The sequence below is a fragment of the Odocoileus virginianus genome, chromosome 5 (assembly GCF_023699985.2).
Source record: "Odocoileus virginianus isolate 20LAN1187 ecotype Illinois chromosome 5, Ovbor_1.2, whole genome shotgun sequence".
NCBI classification, from domain to species: Eukaryota; Metazoa; Chordata; class Mammalia; order Artiodactyla; family Cervidae; genus Odocoileus; species Odocoileus virginianus.
Window position 1 is genome coordinate 72,642,197 of NC_069678.1, and position 26,100 is coordinate 72,668,296.

The following is a 26,100-nucleotide window of genomic DNA, read 5'->3' on the forward strand; positions in this document are numbered from 1 at the left end:
AAGTGGAGGGCAGGGAACATGTGGATGTGGGGCGAACACATTCGAGAGACCTGGGCCCAAGGAGACAGACACCGAGATGGGGAACTTGTGCAGCCTTAGAGCTCCCATAATCTCCTCCAGATTCCCCAGCCCACCCCAAATAAATATGCAGCTTCAGTGACAACAGAATACTCACTGGCTTCAAGACAAGCTCATCCCCCACCCTCATTCCAGTCCCCTTTCCAGAGGCAGCGGGCCCATGAGGTGGGGAATTCCTGGCAGGCCCCGGGGCCACCCAACTCTGTGATCCGTTCTTCCAATGCTTAGACAGGGCCTTCCCAAGGACAGTGGGACGGGGAGGGGGATGCTCCTTTCCCGGACAGTCTGGGGTTCCTGGGGGAGGGGGGTGGTGAGACAGCAGTGAGTAACTCAAGAGCTATGAGCCCCCAGGAAATGAATTCTTGCCTGTGAAAAGGAATCTTAAGACAAGGCTCTCTCAAGCCTCCTTCTCAACCTCCTTCTCCTCCCCCTGCTCCTCCAGGTCCCCTCTCCTGCCTCCTTCCTCCTCTAGCTCCCCTGCCTAGCTCTCCCAGCCTCTGCTGAACTAGCTTCCTGTGGTCCATCAATCAGGTCCGATCTGATCTCAAGACCAAAGAGGCAAGAGGAGGCAGGGAGAGAGGAAGAAAGGGAGGGACGGAGGGAGTTCACCTTCAGTGAGCCCCCGGGTCAGCACAGCTCACCGTTGCTTCCACGGTCTCTAGGGCCCCAGCCACCCCACAGGGCAGAATCTATATTTCAGGGGAGCAAATTCAGCCTTAAAGAGTGTAGACACTGTGACAGACACACAGGCGATACAGAGTCAGCTCTCACCCTAGGGCTCCAAGGTACAATCTGGGGGCTTCATCTGGCCCCAAGGAAGCGATGCTTCCACATTCTGAGGTTACGAGCCTTAGTTCTTCGGGGTCTGAAGCCTGTCAGAGCAGGCAGGAGGGTGAGGCTGCCAGTCCCTGTCCCAGGCCGTCTCAGTGACCTGAGGCAAGTCCCTTCACCTTTCAGATGATCCCTTTGTCCAGTTAAAATCTGTCCTGGAGTGACCTTTGCCCTCAAGGGAAAGGGGACAGGTTCCAGGGCTTGATTTCAAATCCTGGTGCTGCTCTTCCCTAGAGTGACCTGGGACAGTCACTGCCCTCCTTGACTGTCACTTCCCACCCCTGTGAGATGGGGCGATGAGGCCCTCGCAGAGGGGTTGGGGAAGACTGGGAGTGCACCGTGCTCTGCACCTTTGCAGCTGGGGGGTGAGGTTAGAACCCACTGAGAAAGCCTCGTGACCGTGATCCCTGGGACCCAGATCTACCAGGTTCCTGCCTCCCTGCTGTGGGACCAGGCAAGTGGCTTTCCCATAACAGGAGGCCAAGGCACTCTCAGACCCGGCAGGGCAGACTAGACTCATTTGTCTGACCTTTCACCCTCTGGGATCCTAGAGAAGAGACCCCAGTCTACCCAGTGCTGACCTAGACAGGTCCATCCTGCTCTGTTTTTCTCCATGCCGGCCAGGCTCTAGCCCCACCCCTCCCCAGAACAAAAGGGACATTTGACATTCTTTGTCCTGAGCAGACTCATTCTCTGAGTGTTGGACCTACCAGGCCTGGCAGCTAGGACCTGCCACCAACACCCACTGCAGGTTTCCCACCTCCACACCACCCCACCCCCGCGCCCACCCCCACCCCGTCCTGGCCCAGCTCTCCCGAGAGCCTGGAAGAGAGGGAGGGAGGCGTCTTAAAGGAGCAGTCGACTCTCAGAAAATATTCCCCACCCCCACCATCGGAACTGGCAGGAAGGAAACCAGGTGGGGGGAGGGGGACAGGAGAGGTGTCCTCGGAGATTATGGGCATGTGACTTGTTTGGGACTGGAGGGGCGTTAAAGTGGGGCTAAAACTTACTCTTCTCCTGGCCCCCACCTAAGGGCTCTTTTCAGTTTTTTAGTGTCTTTTAAAGGAACTGGCCCCAACCCTGCCTTGATTTGCTGTGTGACCTTGGGTGAGTTCCTTTCCTTCTCTGTGCCTTGGTCTCCCTTGTATATACAAGAGCCTCCTTATATACAACAGGAGGATTTCTCATATGAGAGATTTACTGAGCCAAACCCTGGTGCGGTGCTGGGATACCAGAGATGTCCTGCCCCCAGAATTTAGTCCTAGGTTTCCATCAAGATTCCACAAGGAAAAAGCCACGAAATGTCTCTTAAGGTAAAAGGAATATGTTTCTATGAAAGTAGGACCCCGAAGTGGTGGAGGAAAACTAGCCTCTCTTCCCTCCAATTGATACGCAATGTCCAAAGCTTCCCCCTCTTCACCCATTGATAGGCTTGTGAGACAAACAAACTGAATAGTGGTCTCCTTGTACAGAAAATAAGGCTCCCGGCGCACCGAGGACAGGCCCCGATCCACCCTGGGAGCTGGTGTCTGGAAAGTGACGCCTAAGCACTGAGCCAAATGGGGAAAGATGGGCGATGGGGTCATCCGGTCGAGGGACCCAACAAGCAAGGGGAAAGCACTGACACGTCCTCGTGCTCCGGTTCCTCTGGCTGGAGCTTCGGGTGTGCCGGATGGGAGCAGAGAGGGGAGGGCGAAGGGTCTTGGTTGCCTGGCTGAGGAGTTTGTCCTCCGGCTGCTAAGTAGCTAAGAGGAGATTTTACACCAGGCAGTATTCCTTCGCGACTGCTGTGCTGAAGGGAATGAACGCTGGGGGCCCAGACAGAGACCAAGGGCCAGCTGTACACATAGGTGCGTTCTGACAAAGGGGCCCTCGGAGCCGTGGGGGAGGGGCAACAGAGCAATTCCTCCCGGGAGAGAGGGGAAGTGAGCGGGGAGATGGAGCAGGGGAGAGGAAATGAAAGATTAAGTGCATAAAGGCCATAAAGCTCAGAACCGTCCAGGCTGGATGGATTCCCAGTTTATAGATACATTTATGTTCAAGGATGCCCAGCCAGGCCTGATACGCCTGCAAGAGCAGCCACCCAGGGAGGCCAGGGGACCCTGGGTTAGAGGAGACCCTTCCTGCCACTGCGCTCCTCTCTTGCCCCCTCCCCTTCACCTACCCCCAACTCCTCAGGGCTGGCTGACAGCCCAGCTGGAAGCAATTGTGGGAGTCTCCAGCCTGGAGAGCTGCATCCCACAAAGGGCCCTGGTAAATAGCAGCCCGCACCCCAGACGGCCTGCAGCCCCCTCCCTCTCTGCAGCCCCCTGCCCGGAAATTTAAAACAACTGCTCTACACAGTCTTAAATCCTCCAGGAAGGAGCAGGAAGGGGTTGGCAGGCGGGAAACATGAGGCTAGCCAGGGTCCTGCCTGGAACTCCCTCTTTCCCTTCTCCCACCCTGAATTCCCCTGAAAGACTTCCTCCCACCTGCTCCCCCCACAGTCTTGCCATGGGCTCCCCAGCTCCCCGACTTCCTCTGCTGGTGTTCACTGCAGGGCATCACAGCTGCAGTCTGTTGGAAACATCAAGCGGGCAGTGAGCACCCAGAGCGCAGAACAGTCCTATGCTCGCTTGGCCCAGGGAACTGGGTCTGACACAGAGCAAATGCACAATGTATACATGAGACATGAACAGATGGAGCCACATGTGACCCTGAGCCACTGCTTGGCTCTTTGGGACTCAGTTTCCTCATCTATTAAATGGGCACAATAACTTTTTCACCTAGTCTACTTTGTGCAAGTATTTTATGAGCTGTGAAGCTGATAAGTCACAGTGATACAATTCCTGCCTTCCTGGTCTCAACTTGCTCATCTGTAAAATGAGGGCCTGAGTTAAGGCCTAGCTAAGGTCTGTTCTAGCTTTGATATAATATTCCCAGACTTTAGCCAGTGACAAGGATGTTCCTTAAATATCACCTGGGTGGTAGGGGGACGGCAGAAGGTGAGGTGACAGGGAAAGAACCCTGACTAGGGTTTGCTGCTGCTGTGCTTTCTCAGTCATGTCCAACTCTTTGCGACCCCATGGACTGTAGCCTACCAGGCTCCTCCGTCCATGGGATTCTCCAGGCAAGAATACTGGAGTGGGTTGCCATTTCCTCCTCCAGGGGATCTTCCCATCCCAGGGATCGAACCCACATCTCCTGCATCTCTTCTGCCTAGAGTTTGAAGTGAAGTGAAGTCGCTCAGTTGTGTCCGACTCTTTGCGACCCCATGGACAGTAGCCTAACAGGATCCTCCATCCATGGGATTCTCCAGGCAAGAGCACTGGAGTGGGTTGCCATTTCCTCCTCCAGGGAATCTTCCCAACCCGGGATCGAACCCCGGTCTCCCACATTGTAGGCAGACGCTTTACCACCTGAGCCACCAGGGAAGCCTCGAGTTTAGAAGGCTACTATTTTAGTTCCAGCTTGGCCCCTGACTTGCTGTGTGATCTTCTCTGGGCCTTAGTTTACTTCTCTGTAAAATGGGAGTGGGTGGACCCAGGATGCCTGAAGGGACCTCTTGCATTCAAGTTCTATGATGACAGGATGTTATCCAGATGGCAGGATGTTATCCAGAGGACAAGGAGGAGCCACTGATGGGCTTTCAGTAGGAAAGTGGCATATGCTAAGAGTTGCATTTCAGGACACTGGCAGTGGTATGGCTCGTGGGTAGAAGGGTGAGGAGTCTGTCCAGCTGGAGAGCTGGAAGGGGGCTGCTATCTTGGCAGAGACAGCTGAAGATAGCAGCCTCCACATCTTTCTTCACGCCATGCCTAATCCTGGGCTGCCCTGCCTCTTCCCAATATCTCCTGCTTTTTAAAACTCACCCGTCTTTAAGGCACAGTTCAAAGACCACCCTGTCTATGAGGGCTTCTCAGGTTATTGCTGATGCAGATAATGAGCTCTTCCCCTGTCATCCAATTTCCTAGCTCTGTGTACCTTCATCACTGTACCAGTTTGAATTACGGGTGTGTGTGTGTGTGTGTGTGTGTGCATGCATGTGTGTGTGTACTCTTACCTGGGCTATGAAATCCTGAGGTCAGGGCGGGTGCCCGGCTCCTCCCCATATCATTTCCTATACCCATCACATGGCCTGGCCCAGAGGAGGTGCTCAATACGCGCATGCAGAAGAATGGATGCTGGAGCATCCTACTCCTTGAGTCCACCTACAGTGTAGGAGACTGGGCTCCAGCCTCAGTTTAACTACTAAGAGCCCTGTGACCATGGGGCAGTCACTTCTCCTCTCTGAATAAAAGTCCCTTTTGGCTTCATGGGAAGTCTCTCCATTATTCATTCTCAAGTCAGCACCTCCCTTCACTCAGCATTTTTTCCCTTCCTGTGGCCTGGATCACAGTGAGCTGCTACAAGTATGACACCCGTTGGAACGTGAGCTCACGGAGAACCTCACTCCTGGGTCTTGCACAGTGCTGCCAGCTCAAGGGGCGCTTGACAGATCTGTATAGACGTCCACTCCTTGGTCCTTACAGAGGGCGCATATAGGATCTCCATAAACAGTGACGTAAGATCAAATGTGTACCTTTGCAAGGGGCCAGGAGCCTTCACTGCCTAAGCCCTGCCACAGTCCTGCCTCTGTCCACCTGCCTACCCTCCTGCCCAGCCTCCTGCCCTTCCAGGGCTAGTCTGGCCTCCCCTGAGACGTGTGGGGAAGAGGTGCTGTCAGCAGATGGGTCTTTAGCCAGCACTACTCTGCCCCAGGCAAGCCTTGCTCGAATCTCAGCCAGAGTCCCCCTCCCACTCCCCCGCCCCCATGGGCTGGGACAGACCTCAGCCAGCAGGCCTCCCAGCTTTGATCAATACAGGGCAAGCAGCCAAGGCGGCTGCAGGCTCCATCCTCCCAGGAGGCCCCAGCTCAGCCCGGGTCACGTGGGGGAGGGGGCTGCAGCCTGGCTCAGGGACTCTGGGGGGTGGGGTGGGGCAGGGGAGAGTAGGAAAGTCAGGCATCACTCACAGAGTCATTCATTCCTTCACCCACTCACTTCTCTGCCCACAGATGTTCAATCCACAAATATTTAGTGAGTATCAACTATGCACCAGGCACTGTCATCAGCTCTGGGGACAATGTGAGGACAAGACAGCAGCTTTGGTGGAAATGAGTGGTCTAATGGGGAAGAGGATGAACAAAAATAAGAAGTTTCAAAATGTGATAAAAAAATACCATAGGGTGACAGAGAGATTGGGGCAGCATTCCTCAGGGTGACCAGTGTGTGTGTGTTCAGTCACTAAGTCGTATCTGACTCTGCAACCCTGTGGACTGCAGCAGGCCAGGATGCTCTGTCCTTCACTATTTCCAGAGTTTGCTCAAATTCATGTCCATTGTATCAGTGATGCCATCCAATCATCTCATCCTCTGCTGCCCCCTTCTTCTTTTGCCCCCAATCTTTCCCAGCTATCAGGGTCTTTTCTAATGAGTCGGCTCTTCGCATCAGGTGGCCAAAATATTGGAGCTTCAGCTTCAGCATCAGTCCTTCCAGTGAATATTCAGGGTTGATTTCCTTTAGGATTGACTGGTTTGATCTCCTTGCAGTCCAAGGGACTCTCAAGAGTTTTCTCCAGCACCAGAACTCAAAAGCATCAATTCTTCACTGCTCAGCCTTTATTATGATCCAGCTCTCACATCCAGGGAGGGTGCTTATCTGAGACTGGAATGATGACGAGATCCCACCAGGTGGCTCAGATCGGGAAGCAGATGCTGAGATGGAAATTTGTATGCAGGCAGTTTGTTGGGTTGCTCACAGGCTCACGGGACACCTATGGGCCAGGGAGAGAGGCAGCCTAGATTAGAGGGAGAAGTGGGATTATGCTACAGTCACAGCAGCGGCCTCAGCTCACCCACACTGGTCAAGGAGCAAAGATAGCCTTTAAGAGTTATCCCAGGGCCTCCCTGGTGGTCCAGTGGTTAAGAATTCAACTTGCACAACCCACTCCAGTATTCTTGCCTGGAAGAGTCCGTGGACAGAAGAGCCTGGCGGGCTGCAGTCCATGGGGTTACATAACTGAGCATGCGTGCATGAGGGTGGAGGGAGATGGGTAGGTAGCAATAAACTGGTAGAACTAAAAAAAAAAAGAGTTCAACTTGCAAAGCAAGGGATACCTTGTCCAGGAATATCCCATATACCACAGAGCGACTGAGTCCATGCACCACCACTACTGAGCCCACACTCCCTACAGCCCGTGCTCCACAACAAGAGAAGCCACTGCAATAAGAAGCCCTTGCTTCACAGCACAGAGTAATCCTCACTGGCCACAACTATAGAAAGCCCACGCACAGCAACGAAGACTCAGCACTGCCAAAAATAAAGACATCTTTTTTTCAAAAAAGAGTTGTCCCAGCACCAGGCAGACCTTTGTACCCATACACTGACCAATCATTGGGTAGGTGCCCCCAGGAAGGAGCAAGCCAGCTGCCTTCGGTTAGAGGCATTCCCACGGAGTCTCAACTGCTAGCTACTGCCAGCAACATAGCAGCTGGGAGAATGAGGACCTCAGCCCAGAAGGGGGGCCATGGGGGAACACCTCAGTATCCACAGGCAGGCCAAGATCTGGAGGAAGAACGTTCCAGACAGAGGAAACAGCAGTGCAAATTCCCTGAGGCAGAAGCGAGCTTAGCCTGACTGAGCCACAGAGAGAAGTCCAGCATGGTCAGAGTGTGCCGGGTGAAAAGGGAGTCCCAGGACGGCCGTCAGAGGCAGGCAAAGACCAGTCCAGAAGGGCCTTGTGAACCCTGGGACTTTTTTCTAAGTGTAAAGGATCTCCCCGGGAGGGCTTTAAAAAGAGAGGGATCTGATAATTACCTATCCAGGCTTCTGGGTGGAGAAGGGGAGGGGAGGGAGGTGGGCGGGGAGAGCATTTGGGAGGCTGTGGGAGGGTCCAGGTGAGAGCCCCTGGTGGTTTAACTAGGATGGGCAGGAGCAAGCTGCTCTCCAGTACTGGACAGTGCTGAGAAACGTCCAGAAACCTCGGGGGGTTGGCTGAGGGGTGGAACCCAGAAGTGTCGCTACTGGAACAAGATAAAGCCACTACTCATCCATTAATTTACTTAAAATATGTATTGATTGGGCATCTGCTCTTTGCCAGGGACTGTGCTAGAAGTTGGGATTACAGCAGTGAAAGGTATAGCCATGGTCCTGACCTCATGGAGATTATAGTCTGGTGGGTATTGAGTAGGAGCCAAAAAATGAACTAATTGCCATTGAGATCAGTGTTTTGAAAAAAAAAAAATCTGGATTTCCTCCTATAAGCAATGGGTAGGCATTTTTCTTTAAATTGAGGTATATCTTATGAACAGAAGATTGTCCAATCTAAAATACCCCTCTTAATGAATTATAAGCACCACTCAATCAAAATTCAGAACATTTCCTGTGCCCAGAAGGCTATTTCATGTACCCTCCCAACCAAGTCACTTACAGAGCAACCACTGTTTTGATCTCTATCATCACATGTTCATTTTGTCTGTTTTTGAATTCCATATAAATGTATGTATGTACTTGATTGTGCCTGGTTTCTTTTGCCCAATATTATGTTCAAGGGAGTCATATGTATTGCCACATGTAACAATTGCCTGTTCTTTCTCATGGCTATATAACATTTCACCATGAAGGTGAAAGTGTTAGTCACTCATTCATGTCCAGCTCTTTGCAACTCCATGGACTGTAGCTTGCCAGGCTCCTCTGTCCATGGAATTCTCCAGGCAAGAATATTGGAGTGGGTAGACATTCCCTGGGCTTCCCAGGTGGCTCAGTGGGAAAGAGTCAGCCTGCAATGCAGACACATGTGAGTTTGATTCCCAGATTGGGATGATCCTCTGAAGGAGGGCATGGCAACCCACTCCAGTATTCTTGTCTGGAGAATCCCATGAACAGAGGAGCCTGGTGGGCTACAGTCCATAGGGTCGCAAAGAGTCAGACACGACTGAAGTGACTGAGCATGCATACAGCCGTTTCCTTCTCCAGGGGATCTTCTCAACCCAGGGATCAAATCCAGGTCTTTTGCATTTCAGGCAGATTTTTTACCATCTGAGCCACTAGGGAAGCACAATATTTCACTATATATATATATACACAATATTTTACTTATCTAGTCTACTGTTTTTTTAATTAATCATTTTATTTTACTTTTTTGTCCGTGCCACATGGCTTGTAGGATCTCAGATCCCTGACTAGGGAAGGAATGCATTGCTTCCTGCAATGGAAACATGGAGTCCTAACCACTGGACTGCCAGGGAATTTCCTAGCAGTTCCTAATGTTAATGGACATTTGGGTCATTTCCAATTCTTGGCTATTATAAATAATGCTATGAATGTTTTGGTATATTTTCTTTGGTGGATATACATGTGCTCATTTCTGTTGAATATATATCCAGGAGTGGAATTCCTGAGACAGAATATATATATATCTTTAGCTTTGGAAATATTACCAGTTTTCTTAAGTATTGCATCAGTATATATTCCTATTAACAATGTATGAGAGTTCCAGTTACTCCATATTTTTGCAAACACTTGAAAATGTTGGTCCTTTTCATTTTAGCCATACTAGAAGGTATATAACATCAACAATATCTCATTGTGGTTCATATTTGCATTTCACTGATGACTAATGATGTGGAGCACCTTTTCATATGCTTGTTGATTTGCGAAGAGTCCGTTCAAGTCTCTTGCCTGTTTTTTGCTTTTAATGCATTGTCTAGTTTTGTTTTCTCAATATAAGAGTTCTTTAAATTTTCCAGCTATGAGTCTCTTGTTTGACGTATGTATTGTAATTATCTCTTCCCAGTTTATATTTTCACTCTCTTAGTGATTTCTTTTGATGAATAGAAGTTTTTAATTTAATTTTATTTTTTAAAAGTAGGATTTATTCATCAATAAATGTATAAAAGCAAATAAGCAAAAAGAAATACTTGTTCTTCACATTAATGTAGAACTTTTCCATTTCATTAACATTTATTTTCTACTTTCCAACAATAAAATAACTTAATGGTGTTACTGTTGCACTTTCATTTTGGCTTTGACCTTTATTTAACATTTAATATTTTTTTTAAAAATTGTAGGTTAACTATATCATGTTCTGTTGGACCTGCTTTATTTTTTCATAGTCACATTTTGAGCTTAGTGCTGCTGCTGCTGCTGCTAAGTCACTTCAGTCGTGTCCGACTCTGTCCGACCCCATAGACGGCAGCCCACCAGGCTCCCCCGTCCCTGGGATTCTCCAGGCAAGAACACTGGAGTGGGTTGCCATTTCCTTCTCCAAAAAGTTTTTAATTTTAATGATGTTCATTTCCTTTATCTTTTCAACCTTTTCGTTTATGGTTGATTTTTTTCAGCATATATGTAATATGCTTAAACAATCTTTGCCTACCTCAAGGTCATAAGAGATTCTCTTTTATTTTCTTCTAGAAGTTTTTTTTGGCTGCACTGCACAGCATGTGGGATCTTAGTTCCCCAACCAAGGATTGAACCCATGCCTGCTGCAGTGGAAGCATGGAATCTTAACCACTGGACCACCGGGGAAGTAGCAAGGACCCTGATCCACGTGCATCAACATTTCTGTATGGTGTGAGGTAAGAGTCAAGGTTCATTCAACACCCATTTCCAACCGAGCTCCATTTAAATTTCTAGCACCAGTTTTTTGAAAATACTTCTTTTCTTCTAGTGAATTGCAGTGGCCATTTTCTCATAAATCAAGTGCTCATAAATGTATAAGCCTACTTCTGAGTTCTCTGTTCTGTATAATTGATCTACTTGACTACTCTGTGCCAGTACTATATTGTGTTAATTATTAAAGTTTTATAATGAGTTTTCACATATGATAGTCTAAGTCCTCAAGCTTTATTTTCCAAAATCACACTGTCTTTTTAGGTTCTCTGCATTTTCATATAAACTTTAGAATCAGAGTGTTAACTTTTAAAAAGCTATTAGATTTTTTATTGGAATTGCACTGAGTCTAGAGGTCAATTTTAAAAGAATTAGCACCTTAACAAATAGTGGCCTAACAACTCTCTATTCCTTAAAACTCCATCTGACCATCAGGCCAACTTAGATGCTGCTCCTTCTGAATTTTCATTGTACTTTCTATGGACTTAGGTATGTTGATATTGTGTACAGACTGAGCAGACTGCATAGAAACTGATTAGATGTCTGTATCTTCCTTAAGAGGTGATCTCTTGGGCTACCAAGTCATCCCTATATCCTGATACTTAGTAAAATGCATAGTATATAGTAGGTGTTTAATATAAGTTTGATGAATGAATGAATAAACACCAAGGCACTTTGTACTCAGAATTTGTCACTTTGATATCTGGCAATGCCTTCACTCCTAATTCTGCAACCTGACCAGTTTGTTAAAGTAAGGAATGAAGATGGAGACAGAGCAGGTAGACAGCTCAACCATTCAATGCCACAACTAAAGATAGAACTCAAACTGTATACCCTATTGTCATTGAGTTAGTGAGAGTATCTCCATATAAGAACCTCATATGAAAGTGGGGCACTCCGCTGGCACTTTCCATGGCAGTTCTTAGCAATAAAGCTGCTATCGTAGATATGAGAATTATGCTTATTTGAATGCCTTATAGGAATAGGAACCAAATATTCACTGTCCCCTTGCTTAGTCCTGTCATCATACACACACAAAAAAGTACTAAATCTTCCAATCCATGAACATGGTATATCCCTCCATTTATTTAGGTCTTCTTTTACTTTCTGAAGCACTAATTTAAAGTTTCAGAGTGAAGGTTTTGCACATATTTTATTACATTTATTCATAGGTATTTGATGTTTTTGATGCCGTTATAAATAGTATTATTTTCAAATTTCATTTTCTAATTGTCTGTTGCTTCTATAGAAAAAAATAATTATTTTTGTATATTGCCCTGTATCTCGAAACTTTGCTAAATTAATTCTAATACTTTATAGATTTTTTGTAATTCTTACATCCACAGTGATGTCATCAGAAAATAATGGCAGTTTTACTTCTTTTTCAATTTTTATACTTTTTATTACTTTTTCTTCCCTTATTGTCCCAGCTAGACCATTAGTATAATGATTGAACAGAAACAGTATGATGGTATATTCTCACTTTGTTCTTGGGATAAAGTGTTCAATGTTTCACATTAAATATGATAGTTTTCCTGGTGGCTCAGAGGTAAAGGATCCACCTGCAATGCAGGAGCCACACAGGTTAGATCCCTGAGTCAGGAAGATCCCCTGAAGTAAAAAATGGCAACTCACTCCAGTATTTTTGCCTGGGAAATCCCATGGACAGAGGAGCCTGGTGGGCTACAGTCCACGAGGTCCCAAAGAGTCAGACGTGATTGAACACACACACACATAGGATTTTTGTGGATATCCTTTCTCAGATTAAAGAAATTTCCTTCTATTTTTAATTTACTGAGAACTTTATTATGAACTGATATTAAATTTTATCAATTTATTTGTTTCTCTACTGAAATGATCATGTTTCTCTTTTATTCTCTATGATAAAATTATATTGATCTAATATGGACATGAGTTTGAGTTAACTCTGGGAGTTGGTAATGGACAGGGAGGCCTGGCGTGCTACAATTCATGGGGTAGCAAAGAGTTGGACATGACTGAGTGACTGAACTGAACTGAATATAGGACATTAAACTAAACTTGCAATTCTGGAATAAGTCCCACCTGATCATAACATATACCATCATATAGCATGGATCAGGGTGAGCAAGGCTGGATGTAGTGAAACCATTGAGAAGGGTGGTGCAAAAGTCCTCATGAGAGAGGAAGAGGGCCTGGACTAGTGTGTAGACTGTGATGAATGAAGAAGCTACTCTGAAAGGGTGGAGAGGGCAGGACTTGATGGCAAATGAGATTTGAGGCCTATTGAGAACAAGGGCTTCTGGTCTGGGCATCTAAGTTGGATGGTAGTGGTGCCATCCTCCAGGAAGGTGGCTGTAAGTCTGGGCTGGCAGAGAACAATGAGTTCTCTTTTAGAAGTATTACAAATATCCAGTGGAGTTGTGCAGGAGACAGGTGGCCATGCAGCACTGGAGCTCAAGGGAGGGATCTGGGTGAAGATGTGACATGAATGTTTTCTACTTAGAGGAAGTGGAGGAAGCCTTGAGAACTGAAGACATGGACTGGGGACAAAGTACAGAATGAAGAGAGAGGAGAGGCCTAGGACACACCCCTGAGAAAAGCCAATATTTAAGAGGGTGGTTGAGGATGAGAAACTGGGAAGAAGATGGAGACAAGAGCAGCCAGAAAGGATGAAGGAAATCCAGGAGTTCAGGATATCAAGGGATCATGAAAGACCATGTTCCAAGGATGGAGTAATCAGCTGTTTCAAACAGGAAGTCAAGTGATGAAAGGTTCCTGATTGGACTTAACTCTAGGTGCCTCTGGGGGCCAAGGCAGAAGCAGGGCTGAGATGTCAGAGAGAAGAGCTGGCTTCTCACATGGGAGCAGGATCAGAGGTCCGGTACTCACATTTCATACATCAGAGATGGAGGCACATCACAGCTGTGGCAAAACAAGGACCCGAAACCTGTCACCCTAAATCCCTGACCCAAGAACTTTCAGTATTGCTCCCAACAATAATAGCTAATTACTAAATGCCAGGCACTGTTCTGAGCATTTTACAATTTAACTAATTTAATCTTTAAGATATGAGATAGGTAAATTTATTCCCCATTCTGAAGATGAGGAAACTGGGGCGCAGAGTATGCCCATGCTTTCATGCCAAGCAGAGTACTCTCATGCTTTCAAACCTTAAAAACTACACTTTCCGTCGATCTGAAAATAAGGATCCGATCCTCCAACCTCATGATATTTGAGTCTGTATCTGTGTTCCCCTTGGCCTCCAGAGAGTGATGCCCAGTCATTGCCACTACTCTGCTTTGATCCTTCTATAGATCCCTACTGCCTTCATCCCAACCTCTAGCCTGGTGCTGGTCCTCCGTGGACTGGCCCAGGTATACCTCATCAGCCACCACAGCAACTGACCTCCCTGTGTATATCAGTGAGGCCTGTTTGTTGCTAATAACAGAATCCATTTGAGCATGTGAAAGCAGAAATTGGGTTTGTTGCAGGTGTTAGGAGTTCAGAGAATCATCAGGAGGATGAGAGGAGCAGACTCAATAATAAAATCACTTCTAGGAACAAATTGCAGAACTGGCCATCTCAGAACCTTCTGTCTCTGTCATCACTCTGGCAAATACCAGGTGCTAGGACCTCAGCTTCAAGGAAAACTGCTACTGCTACTGCCACAATACCAATGCCACATCTGTGTCAGGGACTCAACCTAGCACCCTGCGCTACTTTCCAAACCACCTGCACCACTAAAGTGCCATCTCATTGGGGTTCTCTTTCTTCATGCTCTCTTTCTTGAAGCAAAGTCCTGAATGATCAGCAGAGCTAAGTAACATGACTGTTTCCTAGCTGCAAGGGAAGCTGGGAATTGATGCTCTATCTTCTATTTTGGGAAGGTGGAATCCATTAGGGAGAATCACAGAAATATAGAAAGACTGTTCAGAAGAAGATGGACAACGATGAATATGACAAATGTTGTAGATATGTCCTTTAGCCTGGAATGCCCTTTTCTGTACCTGATGAGCTGCGTCTCACTTTTTTTTTTTTTTTGGTTTTTGTCATACATTGAAATGAATTAGCCATGGATTTACATGTATTCCCCATCCCGGTCCCCCCTCCCACCTCCCTCTTCACCCCATCCCTCTGGGTCTTCCCAGTGCACCAGGCCCGAGCACTTGTCTCATGCATCCAACCTGGGCTGGTGATCTGTTTCACCCTAGATATACATGTTTCGATGCTGTTCTCTTGAAACATCCCACCCTCGCCTTCTCCCACAGAGTCCACAAGTCTGTTCTATACATCTGAGTCTCTTTTTCTGTTTTGCATATAGGGTTATCGTTACCATCTTTCTAAAGTCCATATATATGTGTTAGTATACTGTAATGGTCTTTAGCTTTCTGGCTTACTTCGCTCTGTATAATGGGCTCCAGTTTCATCCATCTCATTAGAACTGATTCAAATGAATTCTTTTTAATGGCTGAGTAATATTCCATGGTGTATATGTACCACAGCTTCCTCATCCATTCGTCTGCTGATGGGCATCTAGGTTGCTTCCATGTCCTGGCTATTATAAATAGTGCTGCGATGAACATTGGGGTGCACGTGTCTCTTTCAGATCTGGTTTCCTTGGTGTGTATGCCCAGAAGTGGTATTGCTGGGTCATATGGCAGTTCTATTTCCAGCTTTTTAAGGAATCTCCACACTGTTTTCCATAGTGGCTGTACTAATTTGCATTCCCACCAACAGTGTAAGAGGGTTCCCTTTTCTCCACACCCTCTCCAGCATTTATTGCTTGTAGACTTTTGGATAGCAGCCATCCTGACTGCCGTATAATGGTACCTCATTGTGGTTTTGATTTGCATTTCTCTGATAATGAGTGATGTTGAGCATCTTTTCATGTGTTTTTTTGCCATCCGTATGTCTTCCTTGGAGAAATGTCTGTTTAGCTCTTTGGCCATTTTTTGATTGGGTCATTTATTTTTCTGGAGTTGAGCTGGAGGAGTTGCTTGTATATTTTTGAGATTAATCCTTTGTCTGTTGCTTCGTTTGCTATTATTTTCTCCCAATCTGAGGGCTGTCTTTTCACCTTGCTTATAGTTTCCTTTGTTGTGCAAAAGCTTTTAAGTTTCATTAGGTCCCATTTGTTTATTTTTGCTTTTGTTTCTAAAATTCTGGGATGTGGGTCATAGAGGATCCTGCTGTGATTTATGTCGGAGAGTGTTTTGCCTATGTTCTCCTCTAGGAGTTTTATAGTTTCTGGTCTTACATTTAGATCTTTAATCCATTTTGAGTTTATTTTTGTGTATGGTGTTAGAAAGTGTTCTAGTTTCATTCTTTTACAGGTGGTTGACCAGTTTTCCCAGCACCACTTGTTAAAGAGGTTGTCTTTTTTCCATTGTATATCCTTGCCTCCTTTGTCGAAGGTAAGGTGACCATAGGTTCGTGGATTTATCTCTGGGCTTTCTATTCTGTTCCATTGATCTATATTTCTGTCTTTGTGCCAGTACCATACTGTCTTGATGACTGTGGCTTTGTAGTAGAGTCTGAAGTCAGGCAGGTCGATTCCTCCAGTTCCATTCTTCTTTCTCAAGGTTACTTTGGCTATTCGAGGTTTTTTGTATTTCCATACAAATTGTGAAGTTATTTGTCCTAGTTCTGTGAAAAATATTGTTGGTAGTTTGATAGGGATTGCATTGAATCTATAGATTGCTTTGGGTAGTATAGCCATTTTGACAATATTGATTCTTCCAATCCATGAACACGGTATATTTCTCCATCTGTTTGTGTCCTCTTTGATTTCTTTCATCAGTGTTTTATAGTTTTCTATGTATAGGTCTTTTGTTTCTTTAGATAGATATACTCCTAAGTATTTTATTCTTTTTGTTTCAATGGTGAATGGTATCGTTTCCTTAATTTCTCTTTCTGTTTTCTCATTGTTAGTGTATAGGAATGCAAGAGATTTCTGTGTGTTAATTTTATATCCTGCAACTTTACTATATTCATTGATTAGCTCTAGTAATTTTCTGGTAGTCTTTAGGGTTTTCTATATAGAGGATCATGTCATCTGCAAACAGAGAGAGTTTCACTTCTTTTCCTATCTGGATTCCTTTTACTTCTTTTTCTGCCCTGATTGCTGTGGCCAACACTTCCAAAACTATGTTGAATAGTAGTGGTGAGAGTGGGCACCCTTGTCTTGTTCCTGATTTCAGGGGAAATGCTTTCAATTTTTCACCACTGAGGGTGATGCTTGCTGTGGGTTTGTCATATATAGCTTTTATTATGTTGAGGTATGTTCCTTCTATTCCTGCTTTCTGGAGAGTTTTAATCATAAATGGATGTTGAATTTTGTCAAAGGCTTTTTCTGCATCTATTGAGATAATCATATGGTTTTTATCTTTCAATTTGTTAACGTGGTGTATTACATTGATTGATTTGCGGATATTAAAGAATCCTTGCATTCCTGGGATAAAGCCCACTTGGTCATGGTGTATGATTTTTTTAATATGTTGTTGGATTCTGTTTGCTAGAATTTTGTTAAGGATTTTTGCATCTATGTTCATCGGTGATATTGGCCCATAGTTTTCTTTTTTTGTGGCATCTTTGTCTGGTTTTGGAATTAGGGTGATGGTGGCCTCATAGAATGAGTTTGGAAATTTACCTTCTTCTGCAATTTTCTGGAAGAGTTTGAGTAAGATAGGTGTTAGCTCTTCTCTAAATTTTTGGTAGAATTCAGCTGTGAAGCCATTTGGTCCTGGGCTTTTGTTTGCTGGAAGATTTCTGATTACATGCGTCTCACTTTTAAAATGTTTATTTCACTGTGTCAGGTCTTAGCTGTAGCACATGGGACCTTTGTTGCGTCATACAGACTCTCTAGTTGTAGCACACTGGCTCAGCAGTTACGGTTTGTGGGCTTAGTTCTGTGGCATGCAGGCTCCTGTTCCATGACCAGGGATCAAACCTAAGTTCCCTGCCTTGCAAGGCAGATTCTCAACCACTGGACCACCAGGGACGCCCCAACATCTCATTTTTTAAGGCTTCCTTAAGTGTCACCTCTTTCAGGAAGCCTATTTTGACTGCCCACCCTCATCCCACTGCTGCCTGGGTGTAGTTAGGTGCCACCCTAGTACCCTATAGACCTCATAGCACTGATCACAATAGACCAAGTGCTGTGATTAGCCTCCCCTGCCCCCACTAGATTATGAGCTTCCTGAAAGGCAGGGGCTCCCTCATCAAGCTCTTGCCATAAGCCTGACATCAATGGAAACTTAGTGAGGGTTTTCTGAATAAATAAATAGATAAATGAATGAAGAGAGTGAGTTCTCCTCTACGTAGACTTTAGCAGAAACAGGAGTCTCTCCAGGGAAACTGAGGCCCAGAAGAAGGGATATAGGCAGGCATGGGGTGGTAGATGCAAACAGAAATGAGCAAAGGAGAGAAGAGACTGCTAATCTATTAGGCTAGTTACAACAAATCGTTTACACGGTTGGGTTCCCTGTTGGCGCCATCTTTTGTGAAAGAAATGTTCAGGGAGACACCTGGGACTAGGGATAGAGTTTGGGGATCCATATGGAACCAGCTAGGGTAACTGTGAGTTCCTAAGCCAGGAAGATGGAGCAGAAGGGAAAGAAGGACAAGAGATCTGGCTTTGAATCCCTTTTCTGCTACTGGTTCCCTGAGAGGCTTTGGCAAGTGTTTTTATCTTCCCTGTGCCTCAGTTCCCTCATTTATAAAATGGGGATACGAATGCCTCACTCCTCCCAGGTGTGTGAGGAATACATGAAGTATGTTTGAAGAAGTGGCTGGCACATGGTTGGCACTTAGAAAATGGGTCCTCCTGCTCTGGGCTGGGGCTTCTCCGGTGGTGCTAGTGATAAAGAACACGCCTGCCAATGCATAAGAGATTTGAGTTTGACCCCTGGTCAGGAAGATTCCCTGGAGGAGGGCACGGCAACCCACTCCAGTATTCTTGCCTGGAGAACCCCATGGATGGAGAAGCCTGGCGAGTTGCAGTCCATAGGGTCACAAAGAGCCAGACAGAAGTGAAGAGACTTAGCACGCGTGCAAGTGCTCTGAGCTAGGACCTAGTCTTTCCTTCTCTCCCTCTAATCTTCCCCCAAAGCCCTCTACCCTGCCCAGCCCAGTCCTCCTTCCCCTTGATGTCACACAAATCTTTTTGGTGCTTTATATTTATTTTATAATTCAATTAAATTAATTAATTTACTTTTGGCGGCTTGCAGGGATCTCAGCTCCCCTCCCGGGCCTTGGCAGTGAGAGCGTCGAATCCTAACCACTAGATCACCAGGAACTCCCTTTTGGTGCTTTTTAAAAATGTTTACTGAGGGACTTCTCTGGCGGTCCAGTGGTTAAGACTCCGTACTTTCAATGTAGCAGTCATGCTTTCAATCCTTGGTCAAGAAACTAATCCCACATGCTGCCCAAAATAAATAAAATAAAAATGAAAGGTTTTAATTTAACAGACAGGTTGTTATTCATGATAACACTAATAAATACTTTAATTAAAAAAATAAAACGCTTATTGAATTCACTGAAATACAAAAAGTACCTTAAGAAGCTAACTCCCTAGGGTGAAGGGAAGTCAGTGTGAGTCGCTGGGCAGAAGGTTAGTAACACCCAGGCCTCCCTGGGACAGTCAGGCCAGGCACACGTGAAGCCATGGGCAGGAACGCAGACACCTCACTTTTTACATGGATCTCTGAAAAGGAGAGGGTAACTCACTTCGCAAGCGGACTACCCTTCTAGAAGTGCTAGGATAGAACAGTGGCCACCTAGCTTCCTCTGCCTGTTCAGCTTTCATTCCCCTTCTTTGGCGGCAAAGCCCACTCTTCTTTTAGGAACTCTCGGTTCTGTGAGGCTGACCGCAGGCTGTCTGGCTGGTCAGAGCACTCTTTGGCCTTGAGCACAGGGATGGGGCTTGAGGTGGTCACGTGATCCTTGTCAGGTCAATAAGAGGAAAAACCTGGGGTTCTCGGCAGAGCTACCAGGAGGAAAACACTGCTCATTCACAGGACTAACTGTGCGGGTAGAACGTACGCCTGGACCCAGCAATGACCATCTCTGAGGCTTTTTAGGGAAAGCCTGTCTAACAATGAGGAGAAGGCAATGGCACCCCACTCCAGTACACTTGCCTGGAAAATCCCATGGATGGAGGATCCTGGTAGGCTGAAGTCCATGGGGTCGCTAAGAGTTGGACACAACTGAGCGACTTCACTTTCACTTTTCACTTTCATGCATTGGAGAAGGAAATGGCACCCCACTCCAGTGTTCTTGCCTGGAGAATCCCAGGGACAGGGGAGCCTGGTGGGCTGCCATCTATGGGGTCACAAGGAGTCGGACATGAATGAAGCAACTTGGTAGCAGCCGCAGCAGTCTTAACAATGAAGTTGACACCAAAGAAAGCAAAGCCAAGAGTTAGAAACACATGCTAATAGTGGTGTTTGTGTGCCTGAACCCAGCCAACCTGCTGCCAGAGCCACCCCTGTGCTTTCCAACTACATGAGCAAAGAATTCCGTTTTGCTTAAGCTGCTTTGAGTTAGGTTGCTGTCAGATCTAGATTAAGTCACTAGGTGTGGGAATCTTTTTGTCTCTCAAAAGTCACAGGAAAAAGCAATTAAACTGGTGATAGTGGGGGTCACCACAGAGAGGCCCTTGGTGCCTTTGGGACAGGGCTGAAGAAGATTCGCTTTCCCTGTATCTGCCTTTAATTGTTTTTTTCCCCTGCCACACGTGGGTTCTTATTTCCCTGACCAGGGATTGAACCTGGGCCCCTGGTAGTGGAAGCACAGAATCCTAACCACTGGATCACTAGGGAATCCCCTGTATTTTCTGTTTAAAAAATTCAATTGTTTACACTCAAGCCATAGAGCTTGCTGTTGAAAGAACAACAGGAACAGTTTTCTCACTTACCTAAACACATTTCCTTCCAAGTTATATTATGCCATTTTAGAAATTTGAAAATACCAAAATATTGTAAAGAAGAGTGCAAGCATCTGTAACTGTGCCATGGTTGACATATTAAGATATTTCTTTCTGGCCTTTAATTATTTTTCATATTTTGTTGTTATTCAGTCTTATTTAATCCCCACAGCAACCCCATGAGGTAAGACTCACCGGTGTCCCATTTTGCAGAGGATAAAACTGACCCTTAGAGAGGATAAGGGACTTGCTCACATTCAAAGGTACTAACTAGCAGATACAGAACACACAGACTCACACTTCATACACATATAATTTGGGGAAAAAAAGGTCTCATGCTCTATAAGTAGTTTATATTCTTACGTTTTCCACTTAAAATTATATCATAAACTTTCTCTATGATATTGACTGTTTCTTTAAAACACAATTGTTAATGGCTGTAAAATATTCTCTAATATGGCTGAAGCATCATTACTTTATCTCATCATAACCTCTATTACAACTGTTTGAATGTTTCTTTCTTATTCATTTTGTTGTGATAAACTCTCTAGTATGTGAAAGCTGGGCTTCTCTGGCTATCTGTTTGCATTAACCCCCAGAAGCAGACTTGCTGGGTCAAGAAGAGGAATAGTGCTTTACTCTGCCCTCCAGAAGGCTGCTCCCAGGGACAGTTCCTACAGCGTCTGTGAGTGTACCCCAGCCATCACACACTCAACAGCACCAGTCACTACTTTACACACTTGCCCACCCCATCCCCATTTCCATGACATAACAAGTGTCCACATTCACATTGATCCTTCTTGTGTAGAATGTGAAAGGTCTTGGATACCAACAGGACAGAGGCTTCGAAATTTCCTTCTTCCTTTTGTCTTTATCACCTGCAATGTGGGTACAGATTCTGACTCCAAGCCTCAATCCTAACTTGGAAACGGAAGACTCCCTCTTGGTTAAGAAAATCCAAACATGATTAAACAAATGGAAGTAGTTGGGAGTATACGCGACCATGAAGAGAGCAAGTTGCTAGCAAAGAAGAACACATCTAAATTAAATTCCAGATAGAATCAAGGCTTTAACAGACATGATGAAGTAAGAAATGTGCTAGAGGAAAACACAGATGAATTATTTCATAACCTAGGAATGGACAAAGACTATAAGGCATGACATTAACCTAGAAGAAAGAAAAAAATTAACAAATTTGAGGACATAAAAAACTTGAAATTTCCATATAGCAAAAACTCTGTAAAAAGAGTCAAAAGATAATTATTATGCATTATATATATACTATTATAACTTATTTATAAATAAGAGTCTAACTTTCATTAAAATATAATTTTTAATAAATTAATGACTAACAGATATAAAAGTAAATAAGTGATATGAACAAGATGTTTGCATAAAAACAAAACAGTTAATAAACAGAATAAAAAGATGAGCACCTTACTTATAATTCAATTAATGCAAATTAAAACAATGAGATACCAGATTGTCAAGATTGTCAGTGAGATCCCAATGAGATGTTAGATTGTCAAGATGAAAAAGATGGGTAGAATGCTAACTGGAACATTCATACATGCTTAGTGACTATATAAATGGGCATAATAATTTTGGAGGGTAATCTGTTCCCTTATGCTGTTAAGAATGAGGTGCTCCTCAGCCCAGGTTGGGTGCATGAGACAAGTGCTCGGGCCTGGTGCACTGGGAAGACCCAGAGGGATCGGGTGGAGAGGGAGGTGGGAGGGGGGACCGGGATAGGGAATACATGTAAATCCATGGCTAATTCATTTCAATGTATGACAAAAACCACTGCAATGATGTAAAGTAATTAGCCTCCAACTAATAAAAAAAAAAAAAAAAAAAAAGAATGAGGTGCTCCTATACGTAACATGAAAAGATGTCTAGGATATATTGCTAAGAGAAAATAAGCATGCTACAGAATAGTATATATCACTATAACATGAATTCGTTTGTTAAAAATAGAAGGGATATACAAATAAACTGTGTTTCGGATTATAGAAATATTTGGAAGGATACACAAGAAACTGCTACCTGTTAGCTGTTATGGTTAACTGAGGGGGTTTAGGTGGGAGATAAAGACAATGAGGGCTTTTACTTTTCTCTTTTTCTGTACTATTTAAACTTTTTTCTACATCACACATATATTTTATTTAAAATATGTAAAACATGCATACAGGAATATTATTTCCCAAATTAAATCCTCCATGGCTTCTTTTCTCTTGTAGAGTCAAGTACGACCCTCCTAGCGACTTCCCACTATAGTAACCTTTGACGGCATGCCTTCTGAGCCACGCTGCTTCACACCTCTGGGACTGTGCTGTGCTGATTGCTTGTCTCGAATTCCTGTCCTGCCATCATCTGCCTGGAAACTCCTCCTCATCCTTTAAGGCCCACTCAAGCACTTCCTTCTCTGGGCAGTCTTTCTAGATTTCCCATAATAAAATTCTCATTCCCTGTGATACCTTACACATCCTTTTATTTTAGCTCTTACTATTTCCTATTAAGCTTTATATTTGTCAGTTTTATTAGACATAAAGCTCTTTATTAGACATAGAGCATGGGTAGCCAGTACCTAAGATTAGTTCATGTCTCTAGAATGAGGAAATGAACACACCACTCTATTCCAAGACTCCAAGTCTTTGCTTATATTTCTTTCCCTGCCTTTTCTTCATGATTCCCTAAAAACAATATCCTGTCAGCATCAGTACTATCTCTACTAAAGAAAGTTGGCTCAATGTGTATCGGAAGCACATACACACACAAAGAGAAATTAATATATTTTAATTACAGTGTGATTCCATCTTGTGTCCGTAAACTCATGAAGCCACCCCCCACCCTCCCGCCCATGCCCAGGCCGAACACCTTGGTCTAAACAGGCCCACTCTCAGTTGTAGTCCATTAAGGATCCTCTTTGAGCCTGGGAGCACACCCAGACAGGACTGTTGATGGGTTATAGGAATGTTCTTGCTGTTCTCAGACAGGAGCATGGGTGAGAAAGGCAAGAATAAGTGGCCCCTTCCCATTTCGAGTCCAAGTGCTCTCGTGGATTCAGGGAGGACAATGCCAGGGGCGGGGGTGGGGGGCAGGCACACCCTCAGAAGACACACCTCAGCCCTTCAGCTTTACCAAGGGACATTTCAAGAAACACCACAGGAAAATATTTTCTTATTTGCTCTACAGCGGTGTTTGAGTCTGCGCTCTGTGATGTCACATGCTGCAATAAAAAATTAACATTTTTTATCTTAAGTGACAGAAGCAGACGAATGGGAGGTGGAAAGGAGTCCACTGGAAGGCTCTGATGCGGCGTGCAGGTGGCCCAGCAGGCCTTGGAGGGGTCACCGTGGGTGTGGTGCTGGAGACTCTGGCAGCGGGAGCCAGCAGACTGTCTTCCGAGGTGTGTATCAGACACCTCTGGGCCTTGCTCACATTCTCTGACTCCCTTCTCTGCATGGGTTTTGACCCATTTTGCACTGACAATCCTTCATGTCAAAATGGGACACGCCTCAGCCTCTCTTGTCCTGCTCCAAGCTTCTCTCAGGCTGCCACCTGTGGTGCCTGTGGGAACTTGCTTGGCACGCATTCAGGGGTCACCCAGCAATGCAGTGGTGAACGTCTCTACCCAGTAAGGCCAGGTGCCAATGGATGTGGTCCTCTCCCTTTATTCCCTTGCAGACTGTTCTGAGACTCATGCTCCAATCCTCAGAAAGTCCTTGAGGACTTTAGCACACAATGGGATAACCTTTGGCTTAGATTTCTCTTCCCAGTTTCCCTCTCCTGCTCCCTGGAATCCCTTCCCAAATATACTTCTTGCACAAAAGCCCCGCTCAGGCTCTAAGTTAAAGGGAGCACAGATGATGACAAAAACCACATCTTGGGGGATGGATGACTGATTACTTTGTTTGAGACAGGTCAAGGTTCAGATTCCAAAGAAAGCATTTAATTGTTCAGACTTAGATCGTGGTCCACCCTTTGGGCACAATGATGGCAAGCCCCCAGGACTCTATCCTATGGTGGAGGGATAGTTCCCCACAGCCAATCAAGATAGTTATCAGGGACTTCCTGGTGGCTCAGTGGCTAAGTGCTCTGTGCTCTCAATGCAGGTTCAACCTCTAATCAGGGAACTAGTTCCCGCATGCCACAAGTAAGAGCCCGCATGCTGCAACAAAAGATCTCACATGCCTCAGTGAAGATTCTGAGTGTTGCAACTAAGACCCAGCACAGCCAAATAATTTTTATTTTTTTAAGATGGTTATCAGAAGAAAGGTGAGAGATGACCTTTAGTAAGCTTCCTTACATTACAAGTACCTTGAGGCAGCATGTACATACCATGTCTAGACCAAGCTCTTAACAAAGCTTGGAAACACCCACACAAACTTTCTTCTGGCATTGCCTTCTCAGGACACAGCACCTCCATTCTCCCAGATGTCCAAGCCTGAGTCCTGGGAGGCTGCCTCTTCCCCTCTCTTCTCCACCACAATCAGATCATCACCCAGCTTGGCACCCACCTCTGACTTAATGTGTCCTGACTTTCACCCACTCTCCCTCTCACTGCCATTGCTCAAAGTCTTCCAAATGATCTCCCTACCCTAACACACACACATGCTCTGTCTCTCCTGCAAACTGTTCTTAACTATTAGAGTGATTTTCCTAAGATACAGATTTGAACACATCACTTCAGTGCTGAAAAGTCTTGGCTGTTTCCCCATTGCCCTCAGGATGAAGTCTTGGAAACCTCGGTGGCATAATCTTGTCAAGACCAGGCCCTGATAGCCTCTCTGTCATCAGCCCTTGGCATTCCTCCTTCCTACAGAACATCCCCTGCCGCCACGCCAGTCTCTCTCACCCTGATGCCTAGAATGCTCTTCTGTAATAGTTACCATTCTGCCAGTGGCAAGTAACAGAACACTTTGACTCAAACCAGCTCACACAATCAGGAAATCCCTGCTTTCACTTGGCGTGGAGGTACGATGGGTCCTAGGCGCTATAGAATTAGCAGCTCAAAAACATGGAGTCAGCTCTTTTTGGTCTCTTTTCTCTGCCACCCTTGGGATCAGATTCATTCTAACATAGAATCCTCTCCAGGTTGGAAGAAGATGGTAGTAGACTCATACTTCACTCCTAGACATGACAATATCCACCAGAAGAAAAAGAGACCATGCCACGTACTTCCCTGCTGGTTCAGCGATGAAGAATTTGCCTGCCAGTGCAGGGGATACAGGGTTGATCCCTGGTGTGGGAAGACGCCACATGCCTTGGAACAACTAAGCCCGTGCACCACCACTACTGATCCCACGTGCCTAGAACCCGTGCTCCACAACGAGAGAAGCCATTTCAATGAGGAGCGCGAGCATCACAAGTAGCCCCCACTTGCCACTCCTAGAGAAACCCCGTGCAGAGCAACGAAGACTCAGTGCAACCAGCAAATAAATAAAGAAATAAAAAGAGTGGCTATGCCAAGTGTCTCTTCATTATGCACTTGGTAACTCTTCTTAGAAGCCCCCTAGCAGACCTTCCCTCACCTCACATTGGCCAGGGTCACATACATGCCCATTTCTAAATCAGTCACCAACAATAGAAGAGAGGTTATAATTGATGGAAGGGATGTGGGGGTGGGGGGTCAATCTCCATGACTACGAC

The 26,100-nt window shown here is 45.5% G+C and overlaps 1 long non-coding RNA gene across 1 annotated transcript; it reads left to right on the plus strand.

Annotated features, from left to right (window-relative positions):
- Positions 1-10,351: 10,351 nt before the first annotated feature.
- Positions 10,352-25,878, plus strand: LOC139035072 (uncharacterized). The gene is made up of 3 exons (XR_011487586.1): positions 10,352-10,507; positions 23,711-23,857; positions 25,546-25,878. It is a non-coding gene; the product is annotated as an uncharacterized lncRNA (long non-coding RNA).
- Positions 25,879-26,100: the final 222 nt, after the last annotated feature.